At 50.2% G+C, this 21,344-nt stretch overlaps 2 long non-coding RNA genes across 2 annotated transcripts; both read right to left on the bottom strand.

Moving 5' to 3' along the window:
• Positions 1–1,632: 1,632 nt before the first annotated feature.
• On the bottom strand, positions 1,633–3,079 carry LOC132245598 (uncharacterized). The gene is made up of 2 exons (XR_009457307.1): positions 2,864–3,079; positions 1,633–2,300 (listed from the first exon to the last, which is right to left on the bottom strand). It is a non-coding gene; the product is annotated as an uncharacterized LOC132245598 (long non-coding RNA).
• Positions 3,080–7,478: 4,399 nt separating this feature from the next.
• Positions 7,479–8,871, bottom strand: LOC132245613 (uncharacterized). Its single transcript, XR_009457322.1, has 2 exons — positions 8,682–8,871; positions 7,479–8,118 (listed from the first exon to the last, which is right to left on the bottom strand). It is a non-coding gene; the product is annotated as an uncharacterized LOC132245613 (long non-coding RNA).
• Positions 8,872–21,344: the final 12,473 nt, after the last annotated feature.

Here is a 21,344-nt window from a genome sequence, read left to right as displayed (position 1 = left end):
GAGAAGACATTGCCTTGAAGGAAGCTGACCACAAACAGCAGACTCCAGGGCCTCGGGCAGGTAGATATACCGACACCAGTGCTCTCACAATCACTACAGCAGCTACTATACACTATGCTACATGGGTTTGAATGAGTGAGCGAATGTGTGTGTGTGCGCTAAGGTGACCAGTACCACCCATAACTGAAAGATTGCATTTATGATTTTATTGGTAACTTCACATGCCGTTCAATAAACTAGAATTTATGAAGATCCTGTGATTTGGTCCTTTGTAGCCAACAATGGCACAACCTCATTAAACCCATTGCCCAGGTGTAGGGCAAGGATGGCCAAACTGTGGCGCGTGCGTGGGCTGTGGCACATCAGGGAGGGGCAGGAAGCTGAGCAGGAGGTTGTGCAGGAGAGGGAGTTTGTAGTGGCAGTCAGGCAGGATCCTGGGGGTAATTTATGGCGCACCCACCTAAAAGGCTGCCCTACTGCTCCAGGGTCCCCTCTTCTATGCTCTTCTCTTATATCCTTTTAGGACTAGTGATTTGTTTAGCTGTGTTTGAACATTTTCTTTACTTGCTGATCAACTCAGTTGTCACATCTGGAAAGATTCACACTATGGTTATTCAGAAAGAAGCTTTGGCCCTTTTGCCTAGCAGCATGCCTGCAGCTTACCCTAGGCCCCTTGGAAATGGTTAAGGGTGGCAACAACTCCCTGCTCCAAGCAGGACCAGCCCCAACTACATCATCCCAGCAAGGGCTTTGCTTAGCCAGGTCTTAAAAACCTCCAAGGATGGAGAATTCACCACCTCTCTGGTTCCAGTGCTTTACTACTATCTTCATGAAAAAAATTCTTCCTAATAACCAACCTCAGCAATAGCCACCCTGCAGGGAGGTGAAGGCTGCTATTCAATCCCCCTCAGTCTTCTCTTCTCCAGACTAAAGCCCAGTTCCCTCAGCCTTTCCTCATAAGTCATGTCCCCCCACACCCACAACCATTTTACCACCCTCCACTTGAATATCTCGAAAATTATCCACATCCTTTCTGTTGTGGGTGGCCCAGGCCTGGACCAAACTCTTCCCTGCTGACGATCTGCATCACCTGCTGAGCTCAGAGCAATGCTGTTGGCAGCGACGGCTGAGAGAGGATGGGAGAGTGTCTCTGCATGCAAGACCCCAGGTTGCAGGGCTGGGGACTGGCATCTGGAGTGGGGAAGAGACATAAGCAGTGGCCAGGGGTGCTGAGGTGCCCTGTGACAGTGGGGCAGCCATTTGGTGGGTGGCCCACAAATTACTACCCCCTGTGTCCTGCCCGAGAGCCACTCCAATCCCCCTCCCCTGCCTCATCTCCTGCTTAGCTTCCTGCCCCTCCCTGATGTGCCACAGCCCACGCATGCACCACAGCTTGGCCGTCCTTGCCCTGAACCTGGGGAATGAGTTCAATGAGGCCGTGCCATCTGGGCCTGGTGCAGGACCCTCTATCTCCTGCATTTACGTGCCCTCAGCACCATGCACATAGCACCGTGGTCACGAGGCTTCAGTCACTGCCTTGTGCAGAGCAGCTGAAGGGAGCCTATGCTGGAGGGGGCAGTGGAGAGGACACCGTGGATCTGTAGGTTTAGAGACACACCAGGAATCAGCAGATGCCATGAAGGAAAACTTTTATTGGACAAAGCTCACAATGTAAGATAGGAGGGAAACACTGGAGAATAAATTAAGGATTGGTCTGTATCTCCGTATCCAGCTTCTTCCAGAAGGAGAATGCCAGGAGACTGAATTGCAAAGTCCGTTGCCACCTACGCAGATTCAAGGCACCACTTAGAACAGGATTGATGCTGGGTACAAGAGCAGAGCTTGGAAGTGGTTGCAGGAACAGCCTGGGAAACAAGGGGAGAAGAGCAAGGGATGTGAAAGAAACTGCATTCAGGGACTTGCTGACTTGCTCTTGCTTTCCCGGATGTTGATGTTGCCGCGCTGGGTTGGGGCATCAGCCATCACTTCTGTGGAGGTCACTGTTGCTGAGGACACTGGGGTGGAGGGCACTTCTGATCAGGACATTGGGGTGGAGGGCACTTCTGGTCAGGCCACTGCGGTGGAGGGCACTTCGATGGAGGGCACTTCTGGTCAGGACACTGGGGTGGAGGGCACTTCTGGTCAGGCCACTGGGGTGGAGGGCACTTTGATGGAGGGCACTTTGGTAGAGGACACTGCGGTGGAGTACATTTCTGGGGAGGAATCAATGGTGGAGGACACACAACCTGCTTGCATTGCTGCTGGTTGGAGTAAGACATGGTTCTTCAACTCAGAAATGCCTGGAAGGGAAAGACAGCACAGCACCGGTGAGTCACCACCATCCTCCATCATGCTGCCCTTTCAAGTAGCCACACAAAGACACAAATAAGCAACCCATCCACCATACCACCTTGTCCATGTTAGATTAAACCTGGTGCTGAAGCTGGCTGCTGGGCTCTAGGTCCTTTCTCAGCAAAGCACCATCAAAACTGATGAGACTGAAGCTCACATGTGCAAAATGAAAGTATTCAAAAGCCCAGGAACATTGGTTCAAACGCCTTCCCTGGAAGAGGGAAGGGGCTTGAGCACATGCCGAAGGCAGAGCACACCCAAAAGTGAATGCTAGGCAGGGTTCTGTCCTTTAGCTCCTTTCCAAGAGGGCTGTGCCTTTGACTGACGGCCCAGACTGCAAATCCAGCTAAAACCCGCAAGTACAAGCATGGGTAGCATTTTCTCTCTATCCCACATGTGCTGACATGGGTTTAGACAGAGGAACAAACAGTCCTCCCTGTAATTTTTATAGGATTAAGTTTAGAAGTAACTCCGAGCAATCGCTGGCAGCCTGAATGCAAGAGAGACTTACCTGTCAAGCGAACAGGAGGGAGTGGATGTGGAGTCAAGTGGATAAGGAGGCGCTGGGAGGGAGAGCTTTTATAGGCCTTCTGGCCCCGTCACCAGTATATGATGCCCTTGGTGAATCAGATGGTGATACCGGGCAGCTCTCATCCACATCCACTCCACCAGCACTTCCTTATTTCCTTGTTTGCATCATAATATGCCCGAAGAAAGTCCAGCCCACTTTTCCTTGTGGTATCCTGATATGTATCATTGATCTTCCCCCTGCCTGTCCTGTTTTGAAGGACTTGCTCATAGTGGCTGCTATGAATAACTCATGGTTTCATTTCTGCAGGCTTTTTGCAGGGTGTTGGAACCAGGCACTCATGCCCTCCTGGCTTTGGTTTCACCTTTGACCCCTCTTTCCTTGTCCTGCATGAAGTCCCCTGCATGGAGCTCTGGCTGGTGGGACAGGGGGCCAAATCCCAGCCCACCCTTCACCGCCCCTGTGTAGCCAGAGTAAACAGTTGTGTCCCTGGGGAAGCTTCATGCACACCTGACTGAAGATTTAGGGAATTAGACTTATTTTGTCTTGAGAAGAGAAGAGCGAGGGAGGGGGTTTATAGCAGCCTTCAACTCTCTGCAGGTTGTCTCCAAAGAGGATGGAGTTGGTGGCATCTCAGTGGTGGCAGATGACAGAACAAGGTGCAATGGTCACCAGTGGCAGCAAGGGAGGTGGAGGTTAGATATTAAGAAGAAGTTTCTCATGTGGACGGTGCTGAAGCACTGGAACGGGTTACCCAGACAGGTGGTGGCATCTCCATCCTTTGGAGGCTTTGAAAAACCTTGATACACAAACCCTTGGCTCCTGTTTCTCTCCTTCCTGCTTCATTTTCAATCTAACCGCACCAGCACCTGCAGACATGTACCTCTAGTGCCTCAGGTGTGCACAATGCTTCCTCAGGGGCATAGGAGCATTTCCTCTGGCTGCACAGGCGAGCTAAGGGTGGGCTGAGCGGGGAACAACAGAGCAGACCAGAAACTGGGGACAAGACTCTCAAGGCCATATTTCCACCCCTCCTCACCAGCGGTGGAAGTGGGCAGCACTGCTTTGACTTCCATGGGGCTGCGCCAGTCCCACTCACTGGGATTTGGCCTCCTGTCCTGCCAGGCAGGGCTCCATGCCAGAGGCCATGTGTGGGACAAGGAAAGAGGGGCCAAAAGCTGAACCACAGCCAGGAGGGCATGAGCACCTGGTTACAACACCCTGCAAACATCTTGTGGAAACACAGCCATGAGTTGTTCATGGCAGTCACTATGAGCAAATCCTATCTAAATCTCTTCTTCCTTTACAGCAGGATACTCAAGGAGGGGTACAATGATACATGTCAGTATACCAGAAGAAAAAATCGGGCAAAGCATGATGCAAACAAGGAATTAGGAAGTGTTGGTGGAGGGGAGGCGCGTGAGAGGCGCTGGTGTCTCTCTAAACCACAAATCCACGGTGTCCTCTCCACTGCCCCCTCCAGCACAGGCTCCCCTGAGCTGCTCTGCACAAGGCAGTGACTGGAGCCTTGCGACCACGGTGCAGTGTGCACGGGGCAGAGGGCATCTGAATGCAGAAGCAGAGGGAGGGTCTTGCCCAAGACTGTCACAGGAGTGTGTGAGGTGCTGAATCAAGATTGCTGGTCTCCCAGGCAGAGCCAGGGACCTTAGCACAGCTGGCTCCTTCACCTCTGGCACCTACTGCTCTCCCTGTCTGGCACTTCCATTCACCAACATTTTCTGTTCCCCACATTCAGTAAAGGAGGTTTGTCCCAAAAGGCCAACGAGGTCATCTGCTCCCTCCACTGCATCACTGCAGCCACAAAGCAAGCGCTCTTATCCTGGCATCCAGCTGAGGAGTGCTAGGACAAGGAATCAGTGCACGTGGAGACTCATGGCCTCAGCACTGGGGAGCTCAGTAGAGGCAGAGAGTGGGAGATGAGGACACTGCTCGTGGCCTGTGCCCCTGCAAGGCCTGGGAAACTGGGGGGGTAAAGATGTCCAGGTGGTGTATCAGAACGCCCCCTTTGTACGTTTCCCTTCTGGACATTGATATAACAGAAGCCCCTTCCTGCCTGCAATCCCGCCTCCACCCCCCCCCCCCACGCACACAATTTGTGCATTTCTTTTTCTTCTCAGTATTGGCAGATACCTAGCACACTCATTGCATGGGGGTGGCAAGGCTCAGAGCAAGCCAGAAAGCTGAAGTGGCTTTCTGTAGGGGAAACCTAGAAACTACATCCACATATCAACTAAACTCAGTGTCCCTAAAGAAAACAAAAGAACTAAAATATCCACTGCAAAGACTGTCAATATATCCTGTGCTAAGCTAACTCACTTACTGTCCCCAGTAGCCTTTGATCCTCACTACCTCACATTGCATTTTGATATTTCAACTGTCTCATCTTTACCATGGCTTTTTATATTTTATACTTTTAAAGTTTTATGGAATGCACTCCCTGTAGAATGAAGTTCCACCCTGGACCACTGTTAAAACTGCATTGACATTGTTAGAGTAAAGTGATACAATGTGTTATATTGGGTGGTCCCATGAGTGAATGCGAGTGAATGATGGTCATCAGTAGACAAAAGCCCAGCTCCAGGAAGTCCATGTTAAACCAATCAAGCTAGAGAACTGATTCCTGGAAGTGAGCACCTACCCAGCTGACTATTCCTGCAACCCTTAACAATACCATTGTTTATGAATGAAAATCACAAACTGACTCCCAAAATGCCCTAAAAGCAGGCAAGACCCCTATGAGTAACAGCTGCCAGGTACTACTCAAGACCCACATGGGACAAGAATCTGTGTATTGGGTAACCAAGGTGATGCTGGGGGATCAGACAAGTCTACCAGAAAGGGATAAAAGGCAGTGAAGCGTGACCCTCAGTGGTGCCCTCTCATCCAGCACCTGACCTACCGAGACAGAAGGACAAGCAGACAACCCCCTTCTGGAGAAGACATTGCCTTGAAGGAAGCTGACCACAAACAGCAGACTCCAGGGCCTCGGGCAGGTAGATATACCGACACCAGTGCTCTCACAATCACTACAGCAGCTACTATACACTATGCTACATGGGTTTGAATGAGTGAGCGAATGTGTGTGTGTGCGCTAAGGTGACCAGTACCACCCATAACTGAAAGATTGCATTTATGATTTTATTGGTAACTTCACATGCCGTTCAATAAACTAGAATTTATGAAGATCCTGTGGTTTGGTCCTTTGTAGCCAACAATGGCACAACCTCATTAAACCCATTGCCCAGGTGTAGGGCAAGGATGGCCAAACTGTGGCGCGTGCGTGGGCTGTGGCACATCAGGGAGGGGCAGGAAGCTGAGCAGGAGGTTGTGCAGGAGAGGGAGTTTGTAGTGGCAGTCAGGCAGGATCCTGGGGGTAATTTATGGCGCACCCACCTGAAAGGCTGCCCTACTGCTCCAGGGTCCCCTCTTCTATGCTCTTCTCTTATATCCTTTTAGGACTAGTGATTTGTTTAGCTGTGTTTGAACATTTTCTTTACTTGCTGATCAACTCAGTTGTCACATCTGGAAAGATTCACACTATGGTTATTCAGAAAGAAGCTTTGGCCCTTTTGCCTAGCAGCATGCCTGCAGCTTACCCTAGGCCCCTTGGAAATGGTTAAGGGTGGCAACAACTCCCTGCTCCAAGCAGGACCAGCCCCAACTACATCATCCCAGCAAGGGCTTTGTTTAGCCAGGTCTTAAAAACCTCCAAGGATGGAGAATTCACCACCTCTCTGGTTCCAGTGCTTTACTACAATCTTCATGAAAAAAATTCTTCCTAATAACCAACCTCAGCAATAGCCACCCTGCAGGGAGGTGAAGGCTGCTATTCAATCCCCCTCAGTCTTCTCTTCTCCAGACTAAAGCCCAGTTCCCTCAGCCTTTCCTCATAAGTCATGTCCCCCCAGACCCACAACCATTTTACCACCCTCCACTTGAATATCTCAAAATTATCCACATCCTTTCTGTTGTGGGTGGCCCAGGCCTGGACCAAACTCTTCCCTGCTGACGATCTGCATCACCTGCTGAGCTCAGAGCAATGCTGTTGGCAGCGACGGCTGAGAGAGGATGGGAGAGTGTCTCTGCATGCAAGACCCCAGGTTGCAGGGCTGGGGACTGGCATCTGGAGTGGGGAGAGAGTCCATGGAGAGACATAAGCAGTGGCCAGGGGTGCTGAGGTGCCCTGTGACAGTGGGGCAGCCATTTGGTGGGTGGCTCACTAATTACTACCCCCTGTGTCCTGCCCGAGTGCCACTCCAATTCCCCTCCCCTGCCTCATCTCCTGCTTAGCTTCGTGCCCCTCCCTGATGTGCCACATCCCAGGCATGCACCACAGCTTGGCCATCCTTGCCCTGAACCTGGGGAATGAGTTCAATGAGGCCGTGTCATCTGGGCCTGGTGCAGGACCCTCCCTCTCCTGCATTTACGTGCCCTCAGCACCATGCACATAGCACCTTGGTCACGAGGCTCCAGTCACTGCCTTGTGCAGAGCAGCTGAAGGGAGCCTATGCTGGAGGGGGCAGTGGAGAGGACACCGTGGATCTGTAGGTTTAGAGACACACCAGGAATCAGCAGATGCCATGAAGGAAAACTTTTATTGGACGAAGCTCACAATGTAAGATAGGAGGGAAACACTGGAAAATAATTTAAAGACTGGTCCTGTATCTCCGTATCCAGCTTCTTACCAGAAAGAAAATGCCAGGAGACTGAATCGCAAAGTCAGTTGGCACCGGCACAGATTCAAGGCACCACTTAGAACAGGATCGTTGCTGGGTACAAGAGCAGAGCTTGGAAATGGTTGCAGGAACAGCCTGGGAAACAAGGGGAGAAGAGCAAGGGATGTGAAAGAAACTGCATTCAGGGACTTGCTGACTTGCTCTTGCTTTCCCGGATGTTGATGTTGCCGCGGTGGGTTGGGGCATCAGCCATCACTTCTGTGGAGGTCACTGTTGCTGAGGACACTGCGGTGGAGGGCACTTCTGGTCAGGCCACTGCGGTGGAGGGCACTTCGATGGAGGGCACTTCTGGTCAGGACACTGGGGTGGAGGGCACTTCTGGTCAGGCCACTGGGGTGGAGGGCACTTTGATGGAGGGCACTTTGGTAGAGGACACTGCGGTGGAGTACATTTCTGGGGAGGAATCAATGGTGGAGGACACACAACCTGCTTGCATTGCTGCTGGTTGGGGTAAGACATGGTTCTTCAACTCAGAAATGCCTGGAAGGGAAAGAAAGCACAGCACTGATGAGTCACCACCATCCTCCATCATGCTGCCCTTTCAAGTAGCCACACAAAGACACAAATAAGCAACCCATCCACCCTACCGCCTTGTCCATGTTAGATTAAACCTGGTGTTGAAGCTGGCTGCTGGGCTCTAGGTCCTTTGCCAGCAAAGCACCATCAAAACTGATGAGACTGAAGCTCACATGTGCAAAATGCAAATATTCAAAAGCCCGGGAACATTGGTTCAAACGCCTTTCCTGGAAGAGGGAAGGGGCTTGAGCACATGCCGAAGGCAGAGCACACCCAAAAGTGAATGCTAGGCAGGGTTCTGTCCTTTAGCTCCTTTCCAAGAGGGCTGTGCCTTTGACTGACGGCCCAGACTGCAAATCCAGCTAAAACCCGCAAGTACAAGCATGGGTAGCATTTTCTCTCTATCCCACATGTGCTGACATGGGTTTAGACAGAGGAACAAACAGTCCTCCCTGTAATTTTTATAGGATTAAGTTTAGAAGTAACTCCGAGCAATCGCTGGCAGCCTGAATGCAAGAGAGACTTACCTGTCAAGTGAACAGGAGGGAGTGGATGTGGAGTCAAGTGGATAAGGAGGTGCTGGGAGGGAGAGCTTTTATAGGCCTTCTGGCCCCGTCACCAGTATATGATGCCCTTGGTGAATCAGATGGTGATACCGGGCAGCTCTCATCCACATCCACTCCACCAGCACTTCCTTATTTCCTTGTTTGCATCATAATATGCCCGAAGAAAGTCCAGCCCACTTTTCCTTGTGGTATCCTGATATGTATCATCGATCTTCCCCCTGCCTGTCCTGTTTTGAAGGACTTGCTCATAGTGGCTGCTATGAATAACTCATGGTTTCATTTCTGCAGGCTTTTTGCAGGGTGTTGGAACCAGGCACTCATGCCCTCCTGGCTTTGGTTTCACCTTTGACCCCTCTTTCCTTGTCCTGCATGAAGTCCCCTGCATGGAGCTCTGGCTGGTGGGACAGGGGGCCAAATCCCAGCCCACCCTTCACCGCCCCTGTGTAGCCAGAGTAAACAGTTGTGTCCCTGGGGAAGCTTCATGCACACCTGACTGAAGATTTAGGGAATTAGACTTATTTTGTCTTGAGAAGAGAAGAGCGAGGGAGGGGGTTTATAGCAGCCTTCAACTCTCTGCAGGTTGTCTCCAAAGAGGATGGAGTTGGTGGCATCTCAGTGGTGGCAGATGACAGAACAAGGTGCAATGGTCACCAGTGGCAGCAAGGGAGGTGGAGGTTAGATATTAAGAAGAAGTTTCTCATGTGGACGGTGCTGAAGCACTGGAACGGGTTACCCAGACAGGTGGTGGCATCTCCATCCTTTGGAGGCTTTGAAAAACCTTGATACACAAACCCTTGGCTCCTGTTTCTCTCCTTCCTGCTTCATTTTCAATCTAACCGCACCAGCACCTGCAGACATGTACCTCTAGTGCCTCAGGTGTGCACAATGCTTCCTCAGGGGCATAGGAGCATTTCCTCTGGCTGCACAGGCGAGCTAAGGGTGGGCTGAGCGGGGAACAACAGAGCAGGCCAGAAACTGGGGACAAGACTCTCAAGGCCATATTTCCACCCCTCCTCACCAGCGGTGGAAGTGGGCAGCACTGCTTTGACTTCCATGGGGCTGCGCCAGTCCCACTCACTGGGATTTGGCCTCCTGTCCTGCCAGGCAGGGCTCCATGCCAGAGGCCATGTGTGGGACAAGGAAAGAGGGGCCAAAAGCTGAACCACAGCCAGGAGGGCATGAGCACCCGGTTACAACACCCTGCAAACATCTTGTGGAAACACAGCCATGAGTTGTTCATGGCAGTCACTATGAGCAAATCCTATCTAAATCTCTTCTTCCTTTACAGCAGGATACTCAAGGAGGGGTACAATGATACATGTCAGTATACCAGAAGTATAAAATCGGGCAAAGCATGATGCAAACAAGGAATTAGGAAGTGTTGGTGGAGGGGAGGTGCGTGAGAGGCGCTGGTGTCTCTCTAAACCACAAATCCACGGTGTCCTCTCCACTGCCCCCTCCAGCACAGGCTCCCCTGAGCTGCTCTGCACAAGGCAGTGACTGGAGCCTTGCGACCACGGTGCAGTGTGCACGGGGCAGAGGGCATCTGAATGCAGAAGCAGAGGGAGGGTCTTGCCCAAGGCTGTCACAGGAGTGTGTGAGGTGCTGAATCAAGAATGTTGGTCTCCCAGGCAGAGTGAGGGACCTTAGCCCATCTGGCTCCTTCACCTCTGGCACCTACTGCTCTCCCTCTCTGGCTCTTCCATTCCCCATTTTCCATCCCCACATTCAATAAAGCAGGTTTCCCAAAAATGCCAACGAGGACATCTGCTCCCTCCACTGCATCACTGCAGCCGCACAGCAAGCGCTCTTATCCTGGCAGCCAGCTGAGGAGTGCTAGGACAAGGAATCAGGGCACGTGCAGACTCAGGGTCTCAGCACTGGGGAGCTCAGTAGAGGCAGAGAGTGGGAGATGAGGACACTGCTCGTGGCCTGTGCCCCTGCAAGGCCTGGGAAACTGTGGGGTAAAGATGTCCTGGTGGTGTATCAGAATGCCCCCTTTGTACGTTTCCCTTCTGGACATTGATATAACAGAAGCCCCTTCTTGCCTGCAATCCCCACCCCACAAGCACACAATTTGTGCATTTCTTTTTCTTCTCAGTATTGGTAGAGACCTAGCACACTCATTGCATGGGGGTGGCAAGGCTCAGATCAAGCCAGAAAGCTGAAGTGGGTTTTTGTAGGAGAAACGTAGAAACTACATCCACATATCAACTAAACTCAGTGTCATTAAAAAAACCAAAAGAACTAAAATATCCACTGCAAAGACTGTCAATATATCCTGTGCTAAGCTAACTCACTTACTGTCCCCAGTAGCCTTTGATCCTCACTACCTCACATTGCATTTTGATATTTCTTCTGTCTCATCTTTACCATGGCATTTTATATTTTATACTTTTAAAGTTTTAAGGAATGCACTCCCTGTAGAATGAAGTTCCACCCTGGACCACTGTTAAAACTGCATTGACATTGTAATTGTAAATTGATACAATGTGTTATATTGGGTGGTCCCATGAGTGAATGTGAGTGAATGATGGTCATCAGTAGATAAGAGCCCAGCACAATGAACTCCATTTTAAGCCTATCAAGCTAAAGAACTGATTCCTGGAGCTGAGCACCTACCCAGCTGTCTATTCCTGCAACCCTTAACAATACCATCGTTTATGAATCAAAATCACAAACTGACTCCCAAAACTGCCCTACCAGCAGGCAAGACCCCTATGACTAATAGCTGTCAGATACTACTCAAGACCCATCTGGCACAACCACCTCTGTATTGGGTAGCCAAGGTGATGCTGGGGGTTCAGACAAGTCTGCCAGAAAGGGATAAAAGGCAGTGAAGCGTGACCCTCAGTGGTGCCCTCTCATCCAGCATTGCACGACAGGAAGGGTGTGGAAAACTTGGAGGGAGTCCAGCAGAGGGAAATGAGAATGGTTCAAGAGCTGAGGCACATGACTTATGTGGAGGCACATAACTTATGTGGAGAGACTGAGGGACCTGGGCTTATTTAGTCTGGAGAAGAGAAGACTGAAGGGGGAATTAATAGCAGCCCAGCAGGGGGGTTGCCAAAAGGATGGAGCTGGACTGTCTTCAGTGGTGGCAGATGACAGAACAAGGAGCAATGGGCTCCAGTTGCATCAAGGGAAGTTGAGGTTAGATATTAGGAAGAACATTTTCATGAGGAGCCTAGAAAAGCACTGGAACAGGCTACCCAGAGAGGCTGTGTAATCTTGGAGGTTTTTAAGCTCTGGCTGAAAGAACCCTTGACTGGGATGATCTAATTGATGGTCCTGCTTTGAGCAGGGGGTCTGATGTGAGTCATGGGCATTTTCCATAGGCCCAGGCTAAGCTGCAGACGTGCTGCTGAGCAGAAGGCCCAAAGTCTGTTTCTGAGTAACCGAAGTATGAACCTTTGCAAATTGACTTGCTCAGCAAGTAAAGAGAGCCATCAAACACAATAAAATACACCACAAGGCCTAAAAGGAAATAAGGGTTGACCATACATTAAATAACCCATATATGCTATTTATCCTAAATTAGTAGTAGTAGTGATTGATATAACCAACTGTATTAGATATTATTTCACTATAATAGATATATTTTTGTTAAAATGCTTACATAATTGGTAATAACGAAAACAGCCTGTCAGAGAAGACCGTGCAGTAAGGGAACAAAGAAACAGAAAGAGCATTTTACCATGGGGAAGGAAAGCAGATAAGAAACGCTCCCTCTTTCCCAAGGATATCAATCTCAAATAATGGGCAACTTCCAAGTCCCCAAAAGATCTGGTTCAGTCCAGTTCCAAAAGTTTCAGTGAAACCAAGAAATGTCAATGAAATCAAATCAGAGGTCATTTTTAGAATCTTAAAACCAGCCAGCTATTCATACTGGGTATGGGATGGAGGGACATTTGGAGAACTCTGCAAATTCAAGAAGATTTGGTGCCAATCTGTGTGCCACCTTCCTTCCACCTCTCAAGTTTCCCCAACTGGTAGAGGTGGGAACCGATGTTGTGCTGTTGCAGGTAGCCAGATAGACTTTAGGATAATTGTTTGTTCTCATGTTTGAAGGTGTGAGCAAATAAAAGGTTAGTCTGTAGACCAGTTTTTGCCTTTTTTTAATCTGTAGCCTACCAAGAAGGTTACCTGTAATCTAGGTAACTGGTTGGACTACATATGACCTCCTGAGGTCCCTTCCAACATGAATTTTCTATGACTCTAAGAGCTGTTCAGAGCTTCGAGCTCCCATTTCTCCCCTTCCTGCTTCCTCCCCAATCCAGTGCCATCACCAGGAAATATGCACCGCTAGGGCCTCAGGTGTGCCTGAAGCTTTCCCAGGGCTACAGAAGTGTTTCTTCTAGGTGCACAGGTGAGGTTAAGGGTGAGCCCTGCTTCTAGTGACCTCCCTGGTGGTCCTTGGCATGTTCTCAAGCCCTATCCATTGTGAGGGCAAGGCATTTGAATCCATGTTCACATGCTTTTGAATCTTTTCATCCTGCATGTGTTCTTCAGTGTCATCGAAGTTGATGGTGAGGCCATGAGTCTATGTGTGCACTGATTCCTTGTCCTAGCACTCCTCAGCTGGGTCCTGGGATAAGAGCACTTGCTGTGTGGCTGCAGTGATGCAGTGGAGGGAGCAGATTGTGGTGGGCCAGTAGGGGGTGCTCCTGTGTTGATCCACCCGCCTCACTGTGTCTGACCACCTTCCAGGCTCCGAGTGCCTTCCTGGGGGTGCCTCGCATCTTGCCGACTCCTTTCCTGGAGCACACCTGCAAGTCTGGGGTATCATGGCCACCACCCAGGGTCTAGACTGATCTTGGTCCTGTGATCCCTGCAAAACATAGGCCTAGTAATCCTAGAGGGTACTTGACCCACTGCAAGAACTTGGGGTGCTTCCCTCTGTCTGAAGCACAAATAGTGGTCTCCCTTAGTCAGCCAAATGAAAAGGACCCCAAGGCATAATCTAGGCCCTCTCTCAATAAGTCTCCCATGCTAGATACAAAGGAGAACTTTATTGGTTACAAGGAGTAGGTTTGGAATGGGGTACAGGGTATAGCGATATCAGAGAAATCCCTTAGAGCAAACACTGGAATGGTAGCCTTTGATTACACATCTGTGTTACTGCAAGCTATATATCTAGTTAGATCTCAAGTAGCTTACTCACAAGTATCATCCAGAGGCTGGTGGAGATTTCCTCTGCAGGCAAGCAGTTCATTGACCACGAGTTTCAAGAGAGAGAGCAAGTTTCATACGGTCCAGCTTCTCTGAGAGTCTTCATCATGGTTGCTGCCCCCGCTCTGAGGCAGTCCTTAACTTATATAGACCTTATGACCTCATTTACTTGATCCGAAGAAGGCCAGCAACTGTTGGCTGCCAGCCAACCAATTTGAAATGCATCACTGGTTGCTGGGTAGACAGGCAGGGTCTCTAGCCCCCTCCCACTCATGATGACATTGTTTAGAACAATAGGGAGTTTAAGCCCCTACCAAGGTGTGAGAGGCCAGTCACGTAGGCAGAGGGAGCAGGTTTCCCCCACCCTCAGGAATGTATCCAGATCAGGTTACAACTCAGGGTTACCTGAAGCCAATGGGGCCAGGAGTGTCTGCCCTCTCCAGTAACCATGGTTACCGAATTGTCAGATTGGTCATCTGCCTGATAGCAGAGTTTGGGGAGAGACAGAAATGGCATTTTGCCACACAGATGTCTTCATTGGCCTTTTGGGACAAACCTCTTCTATACTATATTGTGAAGAGTAAATGTTGGTCCTGGGGAGAGCCAGAGAGGGAGAGCCATAGATGCCAGAGGCAAAGGCACCTGTAGCTAAAGTTATCAGCTGTCCCTGGGGAGATCAGTGCTCTTGGTTCAGCTCTGGACACACACTCCTGTGACAGACTTGGGCAAGACACTGCCTTTGCTTCTGCATTCAGGTGCCCTTTGCCCCATGCACACTGCACCGTGACCACAAGGCTCCAGTCACTGCCTTGTGTGGAGCAGCTTAGGGGAGCCTGTGCTGGAGGGGAGCAGTGGAAAGGAAACCATGGACCTGCTGGGTTAGACACACCAGGGCCAGTGGATGCCATGAAGGGAAACTTTTATTACAACATGGTCACAATACAAGATAGGAGGGAAACACGTGAAAATAATATAAAGGCTGATTGCACATCCCCGCACTCAGCTCCTTCTGGGAAGGAGGATGCCAGGAGACCCAACTGTAAAGTCAGTTGCCACCTACACAGATTTAAGGTACCACTTAGAAGAGGATGGATGGTGGATATAAGACTAGAGCTGGGAAATGGTCACAGGAACAGCCTGGAAAGCAAGGGGTGAAGAGGAAGGGATGTCAAAGAAGTTGCAAGCAGGGAGTGGCTGGCTTGGCCTTGCTTTGCGGCACTGGACGGTGTTGTGGTGGGTTTGGGCATCAGCCATCACTTCTGTGGAGGGCACTTCTGCTGTGGCCACTGGGGTGGAGGGCACTTCTGTGGGGGGATGTCAGGCACAGGGCACTTGGGTGGAGGAATCTGGGGGGGTGGGCATTTCTGTGGTGGAAACACCAGTGGAGGACATTTCTGGGGAGGAATCACAGGTGGAGGCTGCACGACCTGCTGCCACTGCTGCTGGTTTGGGTAAGACATTATTCTTCGGTCCAGAGATACCTGGAAGGGAGAGAGAGCACAGCACTGGTGAGCCACCGCCCTCCTCCATGATGCCACCCTTTCATGTAGCCAAGCAAAGACACAGACAAGCAACCCATCCACCATAGCACCTTGTCCATGTTAGATTAAACCTGCTTCTGAAGCTGGGTATTGTGCTCTGGCCCCTTTGGTGGAAACCACCATCAGATTTGACTGGACTCAAGCTCACATGCACTGTGGAAGAATTCAAAAGCACATGAATCTTGGGTGTTTTTGAACATGTTACAAACGCCTTCCCCTAAAGAGGGAAGGGGCTGGAGTACATGATGAAGGCCGAGCACAACCTTAAGTGAATGCTAGACAGGATTTATTTCTTTAACTCCTTTCCAAGAGGTCTGTGCCTTTGTAATGACAGGCCAGGGTGCAAGCCCAGCTGACAACCCCCGAGGATGAGGATGGGTAACATTCCATCCCACACATGCTGATATAGGTTTAAGGGTAGAAACAAGCAGTCCGTCATGTCATTTTTATTGTAATTACTGCAAAAGAAAGACCAAGAAATTGTCAGTAGCACAAATGTGAGAGACTTACCTGTCAAGCAAACAGTAGAGAATACATGTGGAGTCAAGTGGATGGGGAGTCACAGGGAAGGAGGGCTTTTGTAGGCCCTTTGCCCACATCTCCAGGATATGATGCCCTTGATGAGTCTGACAGAGACACCATCAGCTCTCATCCACATCCACTTCTCCAACACTTCCTAAATTCCTTGTTTGCATCATACTTGGCCCAAGACACTCCAGCCTCACTTTTCCTTCTTGTATCCTGGTATGTGTCATTGTTCTCATCCCCGCATATCCTGGTTCTCTTCCTCCTCTGTCCTTCCCATCAGCCCACCCTTAACCACCCCTCTACAGCCAGAGGAAATGCTCCCATGCCCCTGAGGAAGCTTTGTGCAAATGTGATCCTCTAGGGAATTAAGCTTATCTTTTATTCAGAAGAGAAGAATGAGGGGGATTTAATAGCAGCCTTCAACTCCCTGCAGGGGGGTTGCAAAGAGAATGGAGCTGGACCATTCTCAGTGGGGGCAGATGATAGAACAAGCAATGGGCTCCATTTGTAGCAAGGAAGTTTGAAGTTAGATATTAGGAAGAACCTTTTCACAAGCAGGAGCATGTACTGGAATGGGTTACCCAGAGATGTGGTGGGATCTCCATCCTTGGAAGTTTTTTAGATCTTGATAGAGAAAACCTTGGCTGCTGTTTCTCCCCTTCCTGCTGAATCCCTAATCCAATGCCATCACCTACAGGCATGCACTGGTAGTGCCTCAGCTGTGCATGAATCTTCCCCAGGGGAACAGGAGCATTTCTTTTGGTTGCACAGGATAGCTTAAGGGTGGACTGAGTGGGGAACGACAGAGCAGGAGGCAAAGTGGGAACAAGATTCCCAAAGCCACATTTCCTCCCCACATTTCCAGGGGTGTAAGCTGGCAGCACTGCCTTCACTTCCATGGGGCTGGGCCAGTTCCACCCACTGGGATTTGCCCTCTTGTCCCACCAGCCACGGCTCCATGGAGGTGGCCATGTGTGGGACAGGGAAAGGGGGGCCAAAGGCTGAGCCACAGCCAGGAGGGCACGAGCACCTGGTTACAACCCCCTGCAAAAGGCTTGTGGAAATGAAGCCATGAGCTGTTCATTGCAGTCGCTATGAGTAAGTCCTCTTTCCATTTCCCCTTCCTTCAAGGCAGGCCATGGGGATAGGAGCAATGATACATATCAGGATCCAAGAAGGAAAAGTCGGGCTGAAGCTTCTTAGCACAAAGCATAGTGCAAACAAGGAAATCAGGATGTATTTCATAGATTTCATAGACATTAGGGCTGGAAGGGACCTCGGAAGATCGTCGAGTTCAGCCCCCTGCCCAAAGGGCAGGAAGTCAGCTGGGGTCATAGGATCCCAGCAAGATTAGCATCCAGTTTGCTCTTGAAGGTGTTCAATGAAGGCGCTTGAAACACCTCCGGTGGCAGGCTGTTCCAGACCTTGGGGGCTCGGACAGTAAAGAAATTCTTTCTTATGTCCAGCCTGAAACGGTCTTGTAGTAGTTTATGACCGTTCAACCTAGTTGTCATCCCTAGAGGCGCTCTGGTGAACAAACGTTCCCCCAGATACTGGTGGTCACCCCTGATAAACTTATAGGTGGCCATCAGATCACCCCTGAGCCTGCGCTTGTCCAGGCTAAAGAGCCCCAGGGCTCTCAGCCTGTCATCGTAGGGTCTGCTTCCCTGACCTCTGATCATGCGCGTGGCTCTTCTCTGGACTCTCTCAAGCTTCTCCACATCCTTTTTGAATTGTGGAGCCCAAAACTGGACGCAGTACTCCAGCTGCGGCCTCACTAAGGCCGAGTACAGGGGGAGAATGACGTCCCGGGATTTGCTTGAGAAGCATCTATGGATGCAAGCCAGCGTTTTGGTCGCTTTACTAGCTGCAGTATCACACTGCAGGCTCATGTTCATCTTGTGGTCAATGATGACCCCCGAGTCTCTTTCTTCCATAGTGCTAGCCAACATAGCACTGCCAAGCCTATAAGGATGCTGCGGGTTTTTCTTCCCAAGGTGTTGAACCTTGCATTTATCGGCATTGAACACCATCAGATTCTCATCCGCCCACTTGCTGAGCCTGTCCAGGTCAGCCTGGATCACCCGCCTGTCTTCTGATGTGAATGCTTTGCCCCAAAGTTTGGTGTCATCGGCGAACTTAGTCCGCTTCTGACTCCAGTGTCCACATCATTAATGAAGATGTTGAACAGTATGGGTCCAAGGACAGAGCCCTGGGGGACCCCACTGGTCACAGGACACCACGATGAGTGACTTCCATCAATTACTACCCTCTGGGTCCGACCCCGGAGCCAATTTTCCAGCCAGTGGATCGTGGGGGACCCAAGGCGACAATTGGCCAGTTTCACCAAGAGGTGATCATGGGATACCAGATCGAAGGCTTTTTTGAAGTCCAGATATATGACATCAATCTCTTCTCCCTTGTCCAGGTGATAGGTCACCTGGTCCTAGAAGGAAATGAGATTGGTCAAGCAAGACCTACCCACAACAAACCCGTGCTGGCTATCCCTTAAGATGTTGGTGTCGGCCAGTCCATTAAGGATGGCGTCTTTAATAAACTTTTCTAAGATCTTGTCTAAGTGTTGGTGGAGTGGATGTGGATGAGAAGTGCCCAGTGTCACCATCAGACTCATCAAAAGCATCACATCCTGGCAACGGGGGCAGAGGGCCTATAAAAGCTCTCCCTTCCAGCACCTCCCCATCCACTTGACTCCACATCCACTCCCTCCTGTTGGCTTGACAGGTAAGTCTTTATCTCATTTTTGCTGCTGGCATTTGCTTGGATTTTCTTGTGCACTAATTCCTGCAACAACTACAGGGAGGGCTTCATGTCCATGTCTGTATATCCATGTCAGCATGTGTGGGTTGGAAAGAAATTGCTACTCATGCTTGAGCTCATGAGTTTTCAAATAGGATTGTACCCTCAGCAGTAAGTGCAAGGACACAGACGTCTTGGAAAGGAGTTAAAGGACTATAACCCCCAATGAGAATATCATTCATGGATGTGCTCTGTCCTTGGCATGTTCTCGAGCCCATTCCATAGTGAGAGCAATGTGTTTGAATCCATGTTCGCATGCTTTTGAATCTCTTCATCCTGCAGTCTCATCAAAGTTGCTCAGAAAGGTCCCAAGGCCTAGTAGCAAAGAGCAATAGCAGGTTTCATCTGACATGGACAGAGTGCTATGGTGGATGGGTTCTTGTCTGTGTGTGTGCTTGGCTACATGGAAGGGCACCAATCATGGAGGACGGCAATGTCTCACAGGTGCTGTGCTCTCTTTCGCTTCCAGGCATCTTTGAATCAAAGAATAATGTCTTACCCAAATCAGCAGCAGTGGCAGCAGGTCGTGCAGCCTCCACCTGTGATTCCTCCCCAGAAGTGTCCTCCACCGGTGTGTCCTCCTCCAGTCTATCCTCCCCAGAAGTGTTCCACCAGTGTTTCCACCACAGAAATGCCCACCACCCCAGATTCCTCCACTGAAGTGCCCCGAGCCTGACATCCCCCTGCAGAAGTGCCCTCTACCCCAGTGGCCACAGCAGAAGTGCCCACCACACAAGTGAAGGGTGATGCTCCAACCCACTGCAGCAGCATCCACAGCTGGGAAAGCAAGAGCATTCCAGCAAGTCTCTGTGTGCAGCTAATTTCACACCCCTTTCTCTTCTCCCATGCTTTCCCTTTCTCTTTCTTTCCTGTTCTTCTCCCCTACTTTCCCCTTCTTTCACATCCCTTCCTTCTTCTTCCCAGCCTGTTCCTGTGACCATCTCCCAGCTCTGCGCTTGTACCCACCTTCCATCCTGTTCTAAGTGGCAACTTGAATCTGTGTAAGAGGCAACTGACTTTGTAGTTGGGCATCTTGGTACTCTCCTTCCTGCAAGGAGCTGGGATCCAGGATGTGGGATCAGCTTTTAAATTGTTCTCAGGTGTTTCCCTCCTATTGTGTATTGTGAGCACTCTCCAATAAAATTTCTTTTCTTGTGTGGAAGAAATCAAACTTCGCGTTGTGGTTGTATTAGAATTGGCAGAACCATCTAGGTTTATTTAAAACCTTACAAGTGATCACGGGGAGAGCTCTTAAAGGAACTCTGACCTCTACAAATTTACAAGTGTATTTATACTTTAGACAGCAAGAAAAGATGCAGGGTTCAGACAAAGCAACCTTGAGAGAAACAGAAAGATGTTGATCATTTGTTTGTCACACGTAAGCAGTTTACTTATTTAGAAAATAACCCGCTATGTTATCAGCTTCTGGTTTGGCAGAAAGGAGGAGGTTAACATCTGCACACAGACAAAACAAGGCATGAAGGTTTTTCCTTATCTTAGAACATTTTAAAACACATAGCATCAGCATCTTTTTCTCTTCTCTTTCTCTCTCTCCTTTGTCAAGTAAGAGGCCTGGTTAAACTTATTTCCATACATGGCATCCGCTGACTCCTAGTTTCTCTAACCCAACAGCTGCATGGTTTCCTCTCCACTGCCCCTCCAGCACTGGGCATGGCCACTGTGCACAGCCAGGACACAAATCCCTATAAAAGCACTCATTTCCACTGCTTCCCTATCCACTTGGCTCCTCATTCATTCGCTGCTCTTCACAAGACAGGTAAGTTTCTTTCTCATTCTGAAAGCTTCACTTTGTTGCCAGCATGAGCTTAGCCTCTTATTTTATAGGCATTGCTGATTCAGGAACATGGTGTTATACCCAAGGGTTGGGTTGCTTGTTTGTGTCTTTGCTTGGATACATGGAAGGGCGGCATCACAGAGGATGGTGCTTGCTCACCAGTGCTATGCTCTCTCTCACTTCCAGGTCTCTCTGAATTGAAGAACAGAGAGCAGCATGCCCAGCTGCTCTGCACAAGGCACTGACTGGAGGCTCATGACCACGGTGCAATGTGCATGGGGGGGCTGAGGGCACCTGAATGCAGGAGGAGAGGGAGGGTCTTGCCCCAGACCCAGATGGCATGGCCTCATTGATCCCATTTTCCAGGTGCAGGGCAAGGATGGCCAAGCTGTGGTTCATGCATGGGCCATGGCACATCATGGAGGGGCAGGATGCTGATCAGGAGGTGAGGCAGCGGAGGGGGATTGGAGTGGCACTCAGGCAGGAAATGGGGTTGGGGGTGGTAATTTATGGCCCAGTTACCAAAACGGCTGCCCCACTGCCCCAGGGCACCTCAGCACCCTTGTCCTCTGCTTACACCTCTCCATGGACTCTCTCCCCACTCCAGATGCCCATTCCCAGCCCTGCAACCTGGGGCATTGCATTCAGGGATGCTCTCCCATCCTATTTTCCTCTCTCAGCCGTGGCTGCCAGCTGCGCTGCTCTGAGCTCAGCTTATGATACAGATTGTCACTAGGGAAGAGTTTGGTCCAGGTCTGGGCCACCCACGAC

This window comes from Alligator mississippiensis, chromosome 15 (genome assembly GCF_030867095.1).
Source record: "Alligator mississippiensis isolate rAllMis1 chromosome 15, rAllMis1, whole genome shotgun sequence".
NCBI classification, from domain to species: domain Eukaryota; kingdom Metazoa; phylum Chordata; order Crocodylia; family Alligatoridae; genus Alligator; species Alligator mississippiensis.
This window is presented reverse-complemented; position numbering and strand designations above follow the sequence as displayed.